At 39.6% G+C, this 17,218-nt stretch overlaps 1 protein-coding gene across 2 annotated transcripts in view; it reads left to right on the top strand.

Annotated features, from left to right (window-relative positions):
• Positions 1-17,218, top strand: part of SLC35F4 (solute carrier family 35 member F4) — a 320,825-nt gene that overhangs the window by 202,081 nt on the left and 101,526 nt on the right. The gene's annotated exons all lie outside the window — the stretch shown is intronic.

Here is a 17,218-nt window from a genome sequence, read left to right as displayed (position 1 = left end):
GATGAAGCTAACTTCATTTTGTTGGATAAGTTTTTTGATGTGCTGTTGGATTTGGTTTGCCAGTATTTTAGTGAGGATTTCCACATAAATGTTCATCTTGGATATTGGCCTGAAATTTTCTTTTTCAGTTGTGTCTCTGCCAGATTTTGGTATCAGGATGATGTTGGTCTCATACAGTGAGTTAGGGAAGGATTCCCTCTTTTTGTATTGTTTGCAATAGTTTCAGAAGAAATGGTACCAGCTCCTCTTTGTACCTCTCATAGAATTTGGCTGTGAACCTGTCTGATCCTGGAGCTTTTTGTTTGGTAGGCTATTAATTGTTGCCTCAATTTCAGACTTTGTTATGGCCTATTCAGGGATTCAACTTTTTCCTGGCTTAGTCTTGAGGTGTAAGTGTCCAGGAATTTATCCATTTCTTGTAGATATACTGGTTTAGTTGTATAGATGTGTTTGTAGTATACCCTGATGGTAGTTTGTATTTCTGTGGGATCAGTGGTGATAGCCCCTTTATCATTTTTTGTTGCATCTATTTGATTCTTCTCTCTTTTCTTCATTAGTCTGGCTAGTGTTCTGTTTTGTTGATCTTTTCAAAAAACCAACTCCTGGATTCACTGATCTTTTTGAACGATTTTTCATGTCTCTATTTCCATCAGTTCAGCTCTAATCTTGGTTATTTCTTGTCTTCTGCTAGCTTTTGAATTTATTTGATCTTGTTTCTCTAGTTCTTTTAATTGTGACATTAGGGTGTCTATTTTAGATCTTTTCTATTTCTCTTGTGGGCATTTAGTGCTATTATTTTTCCTCTACATGCTGCTTTAAATGTGTCCCAGAGATTCTGGTACGTGTGTCTTCATTCTCATTTATTTCAAAGAACATCTTTATTTCTGCCTTCATTTCATTATCTATCCAGTAGTAACTCAGGAGCAGGTTGTTCAGTTTCCACATATTTGTGCTGTTTTGAGTGAGGTTCGGAATCCTGAGTTCTAATTTGATTGCCCTGTAGTCTGAGAGACTGTTATTTCCATTCTTTTGCATTTGCTGAGGAGTGTTTTGCTTCCAATTATGTGGTCAATTTTAGAATAAGTGCAATGCGGTGCTGAGAAGAATGTATATTCTGTTAATTTGGGGTGGAGAGTTCTGTAGATGCCTATTAGGTCTGCTTGGTCCAGATATGAGTTCAAGTCCTGGGTATCCTTGTTAATTTTCTGTCTCATTGATTGGTCTAATATTGACAGTGGGGTGTTAAAGTCTACCACTATTATTCTGTAGGAGTCTAAGTCTCTTTGTAAGTCATTAAGAACTTGCTTTATATATCTGGGTGCTCCTGTACTGGGTGCATATATATTTAGGACAGTTAGCTCTTCTTCTTGCATTAACCCCTTACCATATGTAATGCCCTTCTTTGTGTCTTTTGATCTTGGGTTGGTTTAAAGTCTGTTTTATCAAAGACTAGGATTGCAACCCCTGATTTTTTTTTTGGTTTCCATTTGCTTTGTAAATCTTCCTCCAACCCTTTATTTTGAGCCTCTGTGTGTCTTTGCACATGAGATGCATCTCCTGAATACAGCACACAGATAGGTCTTGATTCTTTATCCCATTTTCCAGTCTGTGTCTTTTAATTACGGCATTTAACCAATTTACATTTAAGGTTAATATTGTTATGTGTGAAATTGATCCTGCCATTTTGATGCTAGCTAATTGTTTTACCTGTTAGTTGATGCCGTTTCTTCATAGCGTTCATGGTCTTTACAAATTGGTATGTTTTTCCAGTGCCTCGTACTTGTTGTTCCTTTCCATGTTTAGTGCTTCCTTCAGAAGCTCTTGTAGGACAGGCCTAGTAGTGACCAAATCTCTCAGCATTTGCTTGTCTGTAAAGGATTTCATTTCTCCTTCACTTATGAAGCTTAGTTTGGCTGGATATGAAATTCTGGGTTGAAGTTTCTTTTCTTTAAGGATGTTGAATATTGGCCTTCACTTTCTTCTGGCTTACAGGGTTTCTGCCAAGAAATCTGATATGAGTCTGATGGGCTTCCCTTTGTGGGTAACCCAAACTTTCTCTCTGGCTGCCCTTAACATTTTTTCTTTCAACATTGGTGAATACAATGATTATGTGTCTTGGGGTTGCTCTTCTCAAGGAATATCTTTGTGATGGTCTCTGTTTTTCCTGAATTTGAATGTTGGCCTGCCTTGCTAGGTTGGGGAAATTCTCCTGGATAATATCCTGACAAGTGTTTTCCAACTTGGTTTCATTCTCCCCGCCACTTTCAGGTACACTGATCAAACATAGATTTGATCTTTTCACATAATCCCATATTTCTTGGAGACTTCGTTGATTTCTTTTCACTCTTTTTTCTCTAATTTTGCCTTCTTGCTTTATTTCATTGAGTTGATCTTTAATCTCTGATATCCTTTCTTCTGCTTGATTGATTCAGCTATTCAAACTTGAGTGTGCTTCATAAAGTTATCCTGCTGTGTTTTTCAGCTCCACCAAGTCATTTATTTCTTCTCTACACTGGTTACTTTAGTTAGCATTTTGTCTAACCTTTTTTCAAGGTTCTTAGCTTACTTGGGTTGGGTTAGAACAACCTCCTTTAGCTTGGAGAAGTTTCATATTACCCACCTTCTGAAGCCTGCTCCTGTCAATTCTTCAAAATCATTCTCTATCCAGTTTTGTTCCCTTGCTGGTGAGGAGTTGTGATCCCTTAGAGGAGAAGAGGCATTCTGGTTTTTGGAGTTTTCAGCCTTTTTGTGCTGGTTTCTTCCCATCTTTATGGATTTATCTAACTTTGGTCTTTGAATGGATTTATCTAACTTTGGTGACCTTTGGATGGGGTTTCTGAGTGGACATCCTTTCTGTTGATGTTGAAACTATTCCTTTCTGTTTGTTAGTTTTCCTTCTAACAGTCAGGCCCCTCTGCTGCAGATCTGCTGGAGTTTGCTGGAGGTCCATTCCAGACTACTTGCCTGGGAATCACCAGCGGGGCCTGCAGAACAGCAAAGATTGCTGCCTGTTCCTTCCTCTGCTAGCTTTGTCCCAGAAGGGTACCAGCCAGATGCCAGACAGAGCTCTCCTGTATGAGGTATCTATCAGCCCCTACTGGGAGGTATCTCCCAGTCAGGATACACGGGGGTCAGGGAGCCACTTGAGGAGGCAGTCTGTCCCTTATCAGAGCTCAACAGGGTTGCTAGGCAGGGACAATTAAGTCTGCTGAAGCTGTACCCACAATCACCCCTTTCCCAGGTGCTCTGTCCCAGGAAGACAGTGGCTTTATAAGTCCCTGATGGGCTGCTACCTTTTTTCAGATGCGCTGCCAAGCGAGGAGAGAGTCTGGTGACACAGTCTGTCTACATTGGCCTTGCTGAGCTGTCAAGGGCTACACCCAGTCACTGTGTAAACTTCCTGGTGACTTTGTTTACACAGGCTTGGTTATAACTGCCTACCTGAGCCTCAGCAATGGTGAACACCCCTCTTCCCCTGAGCCTGAATGTCCCAGGTCAAGCTCAGACTGCTGTGCTGGCTGCTAGAACTTCAAGCCAGTGGATCTTAACTTGCTGGCTTTCATGGGGGTGGGGCCCCCAAGCCAGATCACTTGGCTCCCTGGCTTCAGCCGCCTTTTTCAAGGGAATGAGCCATCCTATCTCACTGGCATTCTTGGTACCACGGGGATTAAAAACAAAACAAAAAAAAAACCTGCTGCAGCTAGTTTGGTGTCTTCCCAAATGGCCACCCAGTTTTGTTTTGGATAGCCAGGACACTGTTTTTGTAGGTGCTGGAGGGAATCTCCTGGTCTGTGGGTTGGGAAGACCATGGAAAAAGTGCAGTATCTGAGCCAGAGTGCTGGGAAAAGTCCCTAATGGCCTCCCTTGGCTAGGAAAGGGAGTTCTCCAGCCCCTTGCACTTCCAGGTGAGGCGATGCCCCACCCTGCTTCAACTCGCCCTCCTTGGGCTGCACTACTGTCTAACCAGTCCCAGTGAGATGAACCAGGTACCTCAGTTGGAAATGCAGAGATGACCGGCCTTCAGCGTTGCTCTTGCTGGGAGCTGCATATCAGAGCTGTTCCTATTTGGCCATCTTGCCGGAAATCCCCATATTTATATTTTCAATTTAAAAATTAGAAAAGGGGAGAGAAATATAGTTTTTTGGAGAGACCTCTGAAGCTTATTCTTGAAACAGCCACTACTAATTCACTACATGTGGCATCTAAACTGAAACCAACTGCATGTCAATGAATCAAAAATTTTAAGGCACAAGAATGTGTTATACAGCTCTAAGAAAAAATGGCAATAAACTATGACATTGTTTTCATATTATTTTGAGTATTTATTTTATATTATTGAAATTGCTCTTTTAGGCTTCTTTAAATGTAAAGTGCAAACAGCTATCTCTCATGGTTTTTAAAAATTATTTTGTTTTAGATTAACTATCTCTCTTATTTATACATGAACTGTTAAATGTACAAATCATACAAATTACTCACCAGTTCAGTTTTCAAGGTCCATATTTTCCATGCTATAATATTCTCTGTGCCATCAAGAATGATGTTGATGGTTCATTTCTTCAAATAATGCTCTATGATTGCCTTCAGAATTTTTTCCCAGCTTTTGACATCTGTGGTATAATATCTGATGCTGGCATTTAAAAAAATCTTGGACAATAGTAAATCACTAAAAAGAGATTTTATTTGGGAACCATAGCAGTAAGGGAGGAGACTACCAAATAAAACTGAGCTCAATTCTGAATAAAGCATGGGCAAGTGGAAATTTTAAGTCAAGGAGCAGAGAGAGGGTCTGTGGATAGAAAATTAATAAGAAAGATCATGGTAGGGAGGATTCTGGCTAATGAACCTAACAGGATTCTTGCTGAGGACAGGCCAGGGAAATAAGACATCTCCTGAGGGATGGTGAAGGATGAGGAACCCAATTACATATTGAGGGTGATTAGGTATGGAGTATGAGGATTCTGGTTAAACTGACTTAGCAAGGTTCTTTCTAAAACTGGATTTTATAAGGAAGAACACAGATGGGCCTAGGGGAACGTTCAAGAGCCTACCCAAAGTTTGGTCAAGCAAAGAATATTTTTCAGTATCAATGGAAGCTTCTCAGACAAGGCCAAAATTCCTATTTCTTCCTCAAATAGTCCTTAAATGGCTTATGGACTGAAATATCAAGAGGGTAAAGTTGTCCAGTAATGCCACCAGGAATTAGAGTGAAGTTCACGCATTCCAAGACAGTAGCCACATGGCTAACAGTGATTTTAAGACATCATTAGCTCTAAAACAAATTTTTATTTTTTTATTTTTATTTTATTTATGTATTTTTTTATTGTACTTTAGGTTCTGGGGGTACATGGGAAGATCATGCAGGATTCTTGCATAGGTACATACATGGCACTGTGGTGTGCTGCCTCCATCACCCTGTCACCTATATCTGATATTTTTCCCCATGTTATCCCTCCCCAACCTCCCTATCCCCACTGTCCCTCCCTAGTCTCCCCCAACAGACCCCAGTGTGTGATGCTCCCCTCCCTGTGTGCATGCGTTCTCATTGTTCAACACCCGCCTATGAGTGAGAAAATGTAGTGTTTGATTTTATGTTCTTGTGTCAGTTTGCTGAGAATGATGGTTTCCAGATTCATTCATGTCCCTACAAAGGTCACGAACTCATCATTTTTTATGGCTGCGTAGTATTCCATGGTGTATGTGTGCCACATTTTCTTTGTACAGTCTATCATCAGTGGGCATTTGGGTTGGCTCCAGGTCTTTGCTATTGTAAGCAGTGCCACTATGAACATACATGTGCATGTATCTTTGTAATAGAATGATTTATAATCCTTTGGATATATACCCAGTAATGGGATTGCTGGGTCAAATGGAATTTCTATCTCTAGGTCCTTGGGGAATCACCACACTGTCTTCCACAACAGCTGAACTGATTTACACTCCCACCAACAGTGTAAAACTGTTCCTATTTCTCCACCTGCTCTCCAGCATCTGTTGTCTCCAGATTTTTTATTGATCACCATTCTAACTGGGGCGAGATGATATCTCAATGTGGTTTTGATTTGCATTTCTCTATATTTTTATTTTTATTTATTATATATATATTAATTGTACTTTAGGTTCTGGGGTATACGTGCAGATCATGCAGGATTGTTGCATAGGTACATACATGGCAAGGTGGTTTGCTGCCTCCATCCCCCTGTCACCCATATCTGGCATTTCTCCCCATGTTATCTCTCCCCAACCACCCCGCCCCCTGCTGTCCCTCCCCTAGCCCCCTGCAACAGACCCCAGTGTGTGATGCTCTCCTCCCTGTCTCTACATGTTCTCATTGTTCAACATCCACCTATGAGTGAGAACATGTGGTGTTATTTTTATTTCTTATTATACTTTATGTTCTGGGGTACATGTGCAGAACGTGCAGGTTTGTTACATAGGTATACATGTGCCATGGTGGTTTGCTGCATCCATCACTCTGTCATCTACATTAGGTATTTCTCCTAATGCTATCCCTGCCCTATCCCCCGACCCCCTAGAAGAAAAAATTTTTACTTTGAAGGTTTTTAGACTGTGAAAAAAAATTGTATCTTATAAAATATGGTGTTTGCCATTAGTAAGATAATCTTTTATATTCCAATAACTATAATCTTGTGGAAAAGCAAAATGATCACCTAAGCACAAGTTAATTTGTTGTTTATATAAAATGAGCCCTGAAAGAGGAGTGTTGTTTTTTTTTTTCACTAGCACTTGGTCTTCAATGTAAACAACTTCACCAACAATGGAAAGGTTAAACATAAAAAGAAATGGTGATTGCAACCACAGTTAATTAGGACTTTGTCTAGATGAGGTTAGAAATCATCTACCCATCTCACCTTAGCAAGTGGCCTCATTACTATTATATTTATTAGTGGGCAACTGTGGGGACAAAGTAATAAAATGAAATATGGGAATTAAACACTAATGAATCTCTAGGGTCAAGCAATCCAGATTTGCAGACATTCCAGAAATAGACTATGTATTTATGTTAACGCAATGGATATTTGTGTTTATAGATTAGAATTGATTGTGCAATCCCCAATGGTACATCCAAGTAACTCAATCTTTAATAATATCCAAATAACTGCTTTTAGGAAAACAGACTTATAAGCCTAGAAGTTACTTAAATCCACCTCTTTTAAGACTCTGCTATTCATCAGTGAATCTAGACAGGTGATTGTTGCTTATCTTCATAAATATGTCCACACAAAGGTAAATTGGTACCTACTAATATAAAGTATTAATTCTAGGTAATAGCTGTTCTATGTAGTAGCTGTAGTGTTAAAATTTTATAAATGTTGGTTCCTTTTACTCTAAATTAAGTCATGTTTTAATGGTACTATGAAATACTGACATTTAAAAGAATTATAGCATGAATCATTTTCTAATATGAATAATCACTTTTTTAGAGTTTATCCATTTTTAGAGTTTGGAGGCTTAAGTCTTCAGTTTTCTTAAAACAGGTCATGACTTTAATAGGCTAATTTCAAATCTTCAGCTAGAAAGTATATCTAGATTTCCTCTTTTGTTATTTTTGGGGGTGTTTCTGTTTTATTGGGTTTCGCTGACTAGTGTCATCCAGTCTAATTCTCTCATCTTAAAGATGAGGAAACTGAGGCCCAGAGGAATGCAGTTCACCTGACAATCCCAGTCTCTGGCATCTAATTCTGGGGCCATGTCTGTTGGCTTTGGAAGATTTTCAGTGAAACTGAGAGACCATATTGTTTATCACAGGCTCGTTTTAAAAATACTCTATTTTAAAGTTACATGTCCATGATCATCTTTCCTCTGAGTAAATAATTAGGATGCACCAGGTGCTTCTGATATTGAATAGAAAAAGGCTTACATTTTATAAACGATTATCTTTGCTGTCTCTTGAAGCCTAGTTAGTGTTTGTTTATACAACAACTGTTTCTTTATAACACTATTGATTTTCACTTTTGTGTGGTAATGCTTTCTAGCAAGAAAAAAATGAATCATTAAAAAGACCAGAAAACCATTACATTGGTGTGCAGAGTCAGCCACCATTTATCAATTAATTTATAGTTCACATAAACTTATGTTTTCTATCATTTTGTAAAGTTCATGCTATGTGAATTGCCTGCCTTCAATCAGATCTATATGAGTTCTGTTTTTATGTTAATATTGTTTGTAAAATTTAGGCTAATTCTTTTCTCATCTCAAGTGGTCTTCTTTAAGGACTGAACATAAAAAGTGGTTATCTTTTTTAGGTTCTGTTTTGACAGAGATAATCTATATAAACCAAACATGGAAATAGTTACCAAAATGATGTATCAGGGCTCTGTGCAATTATACTTGCTGTATAACCCAGTTATTTTACTTACCTTCTCTGAGTCTCGATGTTTTTATCTATAAAATGGGGACAATGCCTCATTGAATAAAGAACAAATACAATATCCTTTTCAATGCTCTTGAAGTACTGTTTGGCACATGTAAAAAGATGTTGCTGGAATTTGTTCAGTGTAGGAGACTTGTACCCAAGTAAAACAGGGAAGTTACTCTGAGTCACACTTTAAGAGGTAGAAGACATCTCTAAATCTGCAATTGGTTCAAGCCCTTGTGTTCTCTTGACTTGAAGTTTTCATACATTTTCTTTTTCCTTTTTAAAGTCTGGAGGAATTCTCTATCTCTTCTTTGTCAGTACTTTTTGTGATTATGAATTAGATGGATAGGGATGTATTCTTTATCTTTCCTCTATTCAGTGGGATTTACAGAATTTTGGTGGCCAGGACATTGCAAACACCATAAAGTCAAGACGTTGAAACACATAGATCCTCTTGGACCATTTACAGTACGTTACAGAAGATAAGGAAACCAACAGAGACTTTTGGAGAGAAACTTTAACCCTCTCTCCCCTTTTGTGCCTGCCTTTCTAGATTAGGGACCAAGTCAATTATTATGGGATGTAAGTTGTGATATTCAAAGGAAGATATTGTGTTGAGAGGAGAGGAGACATTTTGGTACAGAAAAAAGAGAGGTCTTTGTTGGCTTTGAAGAAAAGTTTGTTTCTTAAAGCTAAAAGTGAGATGATGGCCACACATCACCATGATGTTGAAGGCACTCATAAGCTAAAAAAAGTTTGTTACAGTTATCCTGCACAGATGAGCCCATGTTTTGCCTTTATACTCCAAACATAAGTGAGGCCCAACTTTCTAAGGCAGAAGTTTTAATGGCATAAATTGTAGTAGTTAGATATACTGGAACACTCATGATTAGTCGACCTGTACACTAGTAGACTAGTAGACTTAGATGATTGTCATTTATGGGATAAATTGGGGTGAATAACTTGTCCTCTGCCATATCACCTAATAAATTACTGGGCCCTTCACCAAGAAAGCAGTAATGTCCTGGAATTATTCTGATATGGAATTATAGGAGCTTCACTCTGAGATATTCTAAAGTTGTATCTGGCATAGTGAAACAAATATGACCTTTATTTGAATACAGAACCCATGGCTCTTGTGTTTTGGTAAACCAAAAACTGAACATAATAATGAACCAACATAAAATTTTATAGACCTTAGCTGATCTCAGGCAGAAAACACTATATTTACATAGTGGTGGGGAAACTAGGGACTTCTCAATGAATCTTCTGTCTTTCTAATTTATACGCATAGTTATAAGAAGACGAAAAAATGCTTTTACAAAAGAAGAATGAGAAGTGGCATATCTTGTGTCATTAATGAGGCATGATATATTTAGTGCAAGAAACAGGCAGTGTAGTAATTTGGGGTTATTTCTCATTATGTCTTGTTATGACCGACTCTGAGTAATTGACTTAATCTTCTAACTTAGCTAATGAAGTTATTTTTCAAATTGTTTTCTTAGCACTGGCATTAGCTGATTAGATCAAAGATCATCAGCCTCCCTTGCTTAGGGCCATTGAAATGGTCCCAGTGCCTTCACTTACAGGTAATAGACTCCTAACTCAAATTGGGCTTAGAAACAAACACAAAGCAGAATTTCCAGGTTTATGACATTGACAAGTCCAGGAGATGTTTGACTTAAAATGAACACTTGGCCTCTTTCCATTTTCCGTGTGGGTGGCAAAGATGACACCAACTCCAGGCTTCATTCTTTCAGGGGATTGGGGACCTCTGACCTAAACCACATAGATTTAGAGTGGAACAGAGGTGGTTCCTTGCGGGAAAATCATGGCTGTCATCCAGAGGAAGGGGTTTGGGACACATAAGAGTAATATCTCTTGCCTCCAGCCACCTGCCTTTCCTGTAGCAGCCTTTCTTATATCAGAAAGGTTAATCCTTGTTTTAGTCCTATTTGGTTCCATAAAACACATGTATACTGAAAAAGTCACACAATTATACATGTAGAAAGGAGACTTTATTTCTTTAAAGGGTTCACCCTGCAGTTTGAGAAGTGGGCTTCTGGCTGAAACTTGAGGTAGACACTTCAAAGGAGTAAGGGTTACAGTAGGAGATTTATGCTGAATGGATTGCCTAAATTTGTGTATTGAACAGCTTACAAGAAGACCTGTGAATATTCAAGAACAGGGCCCTAACATATGTGTACTGAACAAACATGCATGTTACATACCACCTATGTTTACTCTGGGGCCAAGACTTAACTTTTATTTTTATGTATGCATTTCTTTTTTGGCTTCCAACATAATAAACTTTTTATTAGGTACATAAATTTTTTTTTCTTTTATTTATTTATTTTTAATTGCATTTTAGGTTTTGGGGTACATGTGAAGAACATGCAAGATTCTTGCATAGGTACACACATGGCAGTGTGATTTGCTGCCTTCCTCCGCATCACCTAAATCTGGCATTTCTCCCCATGCTATCTCTCCCCAACTCCCCAACTCCCACTGTCCCTCCCCTATTTCCCCCCGACAGACCCCAGTGTGTGATGCTCCCCTCCCTGTGTCCATGTGTTCTCATTGTTCAACACCCAACTATGAGGGAGAACATGCAGTGTTTGAATTTCTGTTCTTGTGTCAGCTTGCTGAGAATGATGGTTTCCAGGTTCATCCACGTCCCTACAAAGAACATGAACTCATCATTTTTGATGGCTGCATAATATTCCATGGTGTATATGTGCCACATTTTCCCTGTCCAGCCTATCATCAATGGGCATTTGGGCTGGTTCCAGGTTTTTGCTATTGTAAACAGTGCTGCAATAAACATTCGTGTGCATGCGTACTTATAGTAGAATGATTTATAATCCTTTAGATATATATACCCAGTAATGGGATTGCTGGGTCAAATGGTATTTCTATTTCTAGGTCCTTGAGGAGTCGTCACACTGTCTTCCACAATGGTTGAACTAATTTACACTCCCACCAACAGTGTAAAAGTGTTCCTATTTCTCCACATCCTCTCCAGCATCTGTTGTCTCCAGATTTTTTAATGATCGCCATTCTAACTGGCGTGAGATGGTATCTCAATGTAGTTTTGATTTGCATTTCTCTAATGACCAGTGATGATGAGCATCTTTTCATATGTTTGTTGGCCTCATGTATGTCTTCTTTTGTAAAGTGTCTGTTCATATCCTTTGCCCACTTTTGAATGGACTTGTTTGTTTTTTTCTTGTAAATCTGTTTTAGTTCTTGGTAGATTCTGGATATCAGCCCTTTGTCAGATGGGTAAACTGCAAAAATTTTTTCCCATTCTGTTGATTGCAGATTCACTATAATGACTGTTTCTTTTGCTGTGCAGAAGCTATGAAGTTTGATTAGGTCCCATGTGTCTATTTCGGCATTTGTTGCCAATGCTTTTGGTGTTTTGGTCATGAAGTCCTCACCTACGCCTATGTCTTGAGTGGTTTTGCCTAGATTTTCTTCTAGGGTTTTATGGTGTTAGGTCTTATGTTTAAGTCTTTAAGACATCTGGAGTTAATTTTAGTGTAAGGTGTCAGGAAGGTGTCCAGTTTCTGCTTTCTGCACATGGCTAGCCAGTTTTCCTAACACCATTTATTAAACAGGGACTCCTTTCCCCATTGCTTGTTTTTGTCTGGTTTGTCAAAGATCAGATGGTTGTAGATGTTTTGTGTTGCCTCCAAGGCCTCTGTTCTGTTGCATTGGTCTATATCTCTGTTTTGGTACCAGTACCATGCTGTTCTGATTACTGTAGCCTTGTTGTATAGTTTGAAGTCAGGTAGTGTGATGCCTCCCACTTTGTTCTTTTTGCTTAGAATTGACTTGGCTATGTGGGCTCACTTTTGGTTCCATATGAAGTTTACAGTGGTTTTTTCCAGTTCTGTGAAGAAGGTCATTGGCAGCTTGATGGGGATAACATTGAATCTGTAAATTACTTTGGGCAGTATGGCCATTTTCATGATATTCATTATCCCTAACCATGAACATGGAATGTTTCTCCATCTGTTTGTGTCCTCTCTTATTTCGTTGAGCAGTGGTTTGCAGTTCTCCTTTAAGAGGTCCTTTACATCCCTTTTTAGTTGTATTCCTAGGTATTTTATTCTCTTTGTAGCAGTTGTGAATGGCAGTTCGTTCTTGATTTGGCTCTCTTTAAGTCTGTTATTGGTGTATAGGATTGTTTGTGATTTTCGCACATTGTTTTTGTATCCTAAGACTTTGCTGAAGTTGCTTATCAGTTTCAGGAGATTTGGGGCTGAGACGATGGGGTCTTCTAGATATACAATCATGTCGTCAGGAAATAGAGACAATTTGACTTCTCCTTTCCTATTTGAATGCCCTTTATTTCTTTTTCTTGCCTGATTGCTCTGGCTAGAACTTCCAATACTATATTGAATAGGAGTGGTGAGAGAGGGCATCCTTGTCTGGTGCCACATTTCAAGGGGAATGCTTCCAGTTTTTGCCCATTCAGTATGATATTGGCTGTTGGTTTGTCGTAAATAGCTTTTATTATTTTGAGATACATTCCATCAATACCTAGCTTATTGAGGGTTTTTAGCATAAAGCACTGTTGAATTTTGTCAAAGGCCTTCTCCGCATCTATTGAGATAATCATGTGGTTTTTGTCTTTGGCTCTTCTGTTTATGTGGTGAATTATGTTTATAGACTTGTGTATGTTGAACCAGCCTTGCATCCCTGGAATGAAGCCTACTTGATCGTCAAGGATAGGCTTTTTGATGTGCTATTGCAATTGGTTTGCCGGTGTTTTATTGAAGAATTTTACATCTATGTTCATCATGGATACTGGCCTGAAGTTGTCTTTTCTTGCTGAGTCTCTGCCGGGTTTTGGTATCAGGATGATGTTGGTCTCATAAAATGATTTGGGAAGGATTCCCTCTTTTTGGATTGTTTGGAATCATTTCAGAAGGAATGGTACCAGCTTCTCTTTGTATGTCTGGTAGAATTCAGCTGTGAACCCATCTGGACCTGGGCTTTTTTTGAGTGGTAGGCTTTTAATTGCTGCCTCAACTTCAGACCTTGATATTGGTCTATTCAGGGTTTCAACTTCTTCCTGGTTTAGGCTTGGGAGGATGCAAGTGTCCAGGAATTTATCCATTTCTTCCAGGTTTACTAGTTTATGTGCATAGAGTTGTTTGTAATAATCTCTGATGATGCTTTGTATTTCTGTGGAATTTGTGGTGATATCCCCTTTATCGTTTTTTATTGCATCTATTTGATTATTGTCTCTTTTCTTTTTTATTAATCTGGCTAGTGTTCTATTTTGTTGATGTTTTCGAAAAATCAGATCCTGGATTTACTGATTTTTTGAAGGGTTTTTTCTGTCTCTATCTCCTTCATTTCTGCTCTGATCTTAGTTATTTCTTGTCTTCTGCTAGGTTTTGAGTTTTTTTGATCTTGCTCCTCTAGCTCTTTCAATTTTGATGATATGGTGTTGATTTTAGATCTCTCCTTGCTGCTTATGTGGGGATTTATTGTTTATATTTTCCCCTAGAGACTGCTTTAAATATGTCTCCGAGGTTCTGGTATGTGTGTCTTTGTTCTTGTTGGTTTCAAATAACATATTTATTTCTGCCTTCATTTCATTGTTTATCCAGTCAACATTCAAGAGCCATTTGTTCAGTTTCTGTGAAGCCATGCAGTTCTGAGTTAGTTTCTGAATTCTGAGTTCTCACTTGATCGCACTGTGGTCTGAGAGACTGTTATGATTTCCATTCTTTTGCATTTGCTGAGGAGTGATTTACTTTGAATTATGTGGTCAATTTTAGAGTAGGTGTGATGTGGTGCTGAGAAGAATGTATCTTCTGTGGATTTGGGGTGGAGAGTTCTGTAAATGTCTATTAGGTTTGCTTGGTCCAGGTCTGAGTTCAAGTCCTGGATATCCTTGTTAATTTTCTGTCTCATTGATCTGTCTAATGTTGACAATGGGGTGTTAAAGTCTCCCAGTATAATTGTGTGGGAGTCTAAGTCTCTTTGTAAGTCATTAAGAACTTGCCTTATGTATCTGGGTGCTCCTGTATTGGGTGCGTATATATTTAGGATCTTTAGCTCTTCTTCTTACATTGGTCCTTTTACCATTATGTAATGTCCTTCTTTGTCTCTTTTGATCTTTGTTGGTTTAATGTCTATTTTATCAGAGATGAGAATTGCAACCCCTACTTTTTTTCTGCTCTCCATTTCCTTGGTAAATCTTCCTCCATCCCTTTATTTTGAGCCTTTGTGTATCCCTGCATGTGAGATGGGTTTTCTGGATACAGCACACTGATGGGTTTTGGCTTTTTATCCAATTTGCCAGTCTGTGTCTTTTGATTGGGGCATTTTGCCCATTTACATTTAAGGTTAATATCATTATGTGTGAATTTGATCCTGCCATTTTGATGCTAGCTGGATGTTTTGCGTGTTAGTTGATGCAGTTTCTTCATTGTGTTGATGCTCTTTACCATTTGGTATGTTTTTCAAGTGGCTGGTACTGGTTGTTCCTTTTTATGTTTATTGCCCCTTTCAGAAGCTCTTGTAAAGCAGGCCTGGTGGTGATGAAATCTCTGAGTACTTGCTTGTTTGCAAAGGATTTTATTTTTCCTTCATTTATGAAGCTTAGTTTGGCTGAATATGAAATTCTTGGTTGAAAGTTCTTTGCTTTAAGGATGTTGAATATTGGCCCCCACTCTCTTCTGGCTTGTAGGGTTTCTGCTGAGAGATCTGCTGTGAGTCTGATGGACTTCCCTTTGTGGGTAACCTGACCTTTCTCTCTGGCTGCCCTTAGCATTTTCTCCTTCATTTCTACCCTGGTTAATCTGATGACTATGTGCCTTGGGGTTGCTCTTCTTGAAGAATATCTTTGTGGTGTTCTCTGTATTTCCTGGACTTGAATATTGCCTGCCTTGCTAGGTTGGGGAAGTTTTTCTGGATAATATCCTGAAGAGTATTTTCCAGTTTGGATTCATTCTCTCTGTCACATTCAGATACACCTATCAAATGTAGATTAGGTCTTTTCAAATAGTCCTATATTTCTTGGAGATTTTGTTCATTCCTTTTTACCCATTTTTCTCTATTCTTGCTTTTTTGTTTTATTTCATTGAGTTGATCTTTGACCTCTGATATCCTTTCTTCTGTTTGGTCAGTTAGCCTGTTGAAGCTTGTGTATGCTTCACGAAATTCTCGTGTTGTGTTTTTCAGCTCCATCAATTCACTTATATTCCTCTCTATGTTGTCCATTCTTGTTAGCAGAACAGTAAGTGTTGCTGCTAGTTTCTTCTTCTACTATCTTCTTCTACTGTCTACTACTTCTTCTACTTCTACATCCCAGAAGGATGCCCACCAAATGTCAGTCTGAGCTCTCCTTTATGAGGTGACTCTTTGGATTTACAGGGGTGAGGGAGCTGCTTGAGGAGACAGTCTGTCCTGTATAGAAGCTCAAGTGCTGAGCTGTGAGCTCCATCGTTCATTCAGAGCTGCTGGGCAGGTACGTTTAAGTCTGCTGCAGTAGAACTCATAAAACCCCCCCTTTTTTCCCCAGGTGGTCTCTCCTGGGAGTTAGGGCTTTATTTGTGAGTTTCTGTTGTACTGCTGCCTTTTTACAGGGGTGGCCTGCCCAGCGAGGAGGCAGCCTAGTCACTGTCTCCTTACAGATGCTTTGCTGAGCTGCTGTGCACTCCATCCAGCTGCCATGTGAACTTCCCTGCAGTCCTGTTTATATGGGTGTAGTTAGAACTGCCTCGGCAATGGTGGCCCACCTCTATAATGGCGGACTCTCTGTAATGGTGGGCTGCCTCGGCAATGGTGGGCTGCCTCTTCAATGGCAAACTACCTCTGTAGTGGTTGACTGCCTTGGTAATAGCGGCTTCCCCTCCCCCACAGAGCTAGACTTTCCTGGGTTCAGCTGTGCTTGCTGTGAAACTCTCAATCCAGAGCATTTCCAATTGCTGTTTTTTTGTGTTGGTGGGACCAGCCGAGCCTGATCACCTGGCTCCCTGCTTCAGGGCCCCCTTTTTTTTTTTAAGTAGAAAGATCAACTCTGTCTCCCAGGTGTTCCAGTTGCCTGTTGAAAAGGTGCCGGGATCTGTGTGATTTCCCATGTGGTGACTCACTGCGCCGGCAGAAACAGCTACACTGAGATTTGTGGTGCTTTTTTGCCTGGGAATCTCCTGGCCTGGCTCCCTGTTTCAGTCCCCTTTTTAATCAGTTGAATGGGTGACTCTGTCTCCCAGGAGCTCCAATCACCAGCTAAAACTGCCTGGATCATTGAATTTTGTATGGAGAAATGCCACGCTGGGGTGCCGGCAAAACAGCCACGTTGTTGAAAATAGCCATGCCTGCCAAAACAGCCGTGCCAGCCAAAACAGCCACGCTGGCCAAACCAGCCACGCTGGCAACCCATGGGGCTCCTCCACCTGGGAATCTCCTGGTCTGCGGGCAATAAAAATCCATCTGGAAATGCGGTGCCCACTCACCCTCCACGCTTTCACTGGGAGCTGTATTCCTGAGCTGCTCCTAATTGGCCATCTTGGATCTCCCTCTATTTCCCAGAATTTTTCTAGATATATAAATTTTTTTACATTATACTCTAAGAACAAGCAGGTTTGTTACTTAGGTATGCATGTGCCATGGTGGTTTGCTACACCCATCAACCTGTCATCTACATTAGGTATTTCTCCTAATGCTATCCCTCTCCGAGCTCCCCACCTCCCAACAGGCCCTGGTGTGTGATGTTCCCCTCCCTGTGTTCTCATTGTTCAGCTCCCACTTATGAGTGAGAACATGCAGTGTTTGTTTTTCTCTTCTTGTGTTTGCCAAGAATGATAGTTT

This window comes from Sapajus apella, unplaced genomic scaffold (assembly GCF_009761245.1).
Source record: "Sapajus apella isolate SASKATOON/1434 unplaced genomic scaffold, GSC_monkey_1.0 scaffold74, whole genome shotgun sequence".
Lineage (NCBI taxonomy): Eukaryota > Metazoa > Chordata > Mammalia > Primates > Cebidae > Sapajus > Sapajus apella.
The sequence above is the reverse complement of the archived record's forward strand: the minus strand, read 5'-3'. Positions and strand labels throughout refer to the sequence as shown.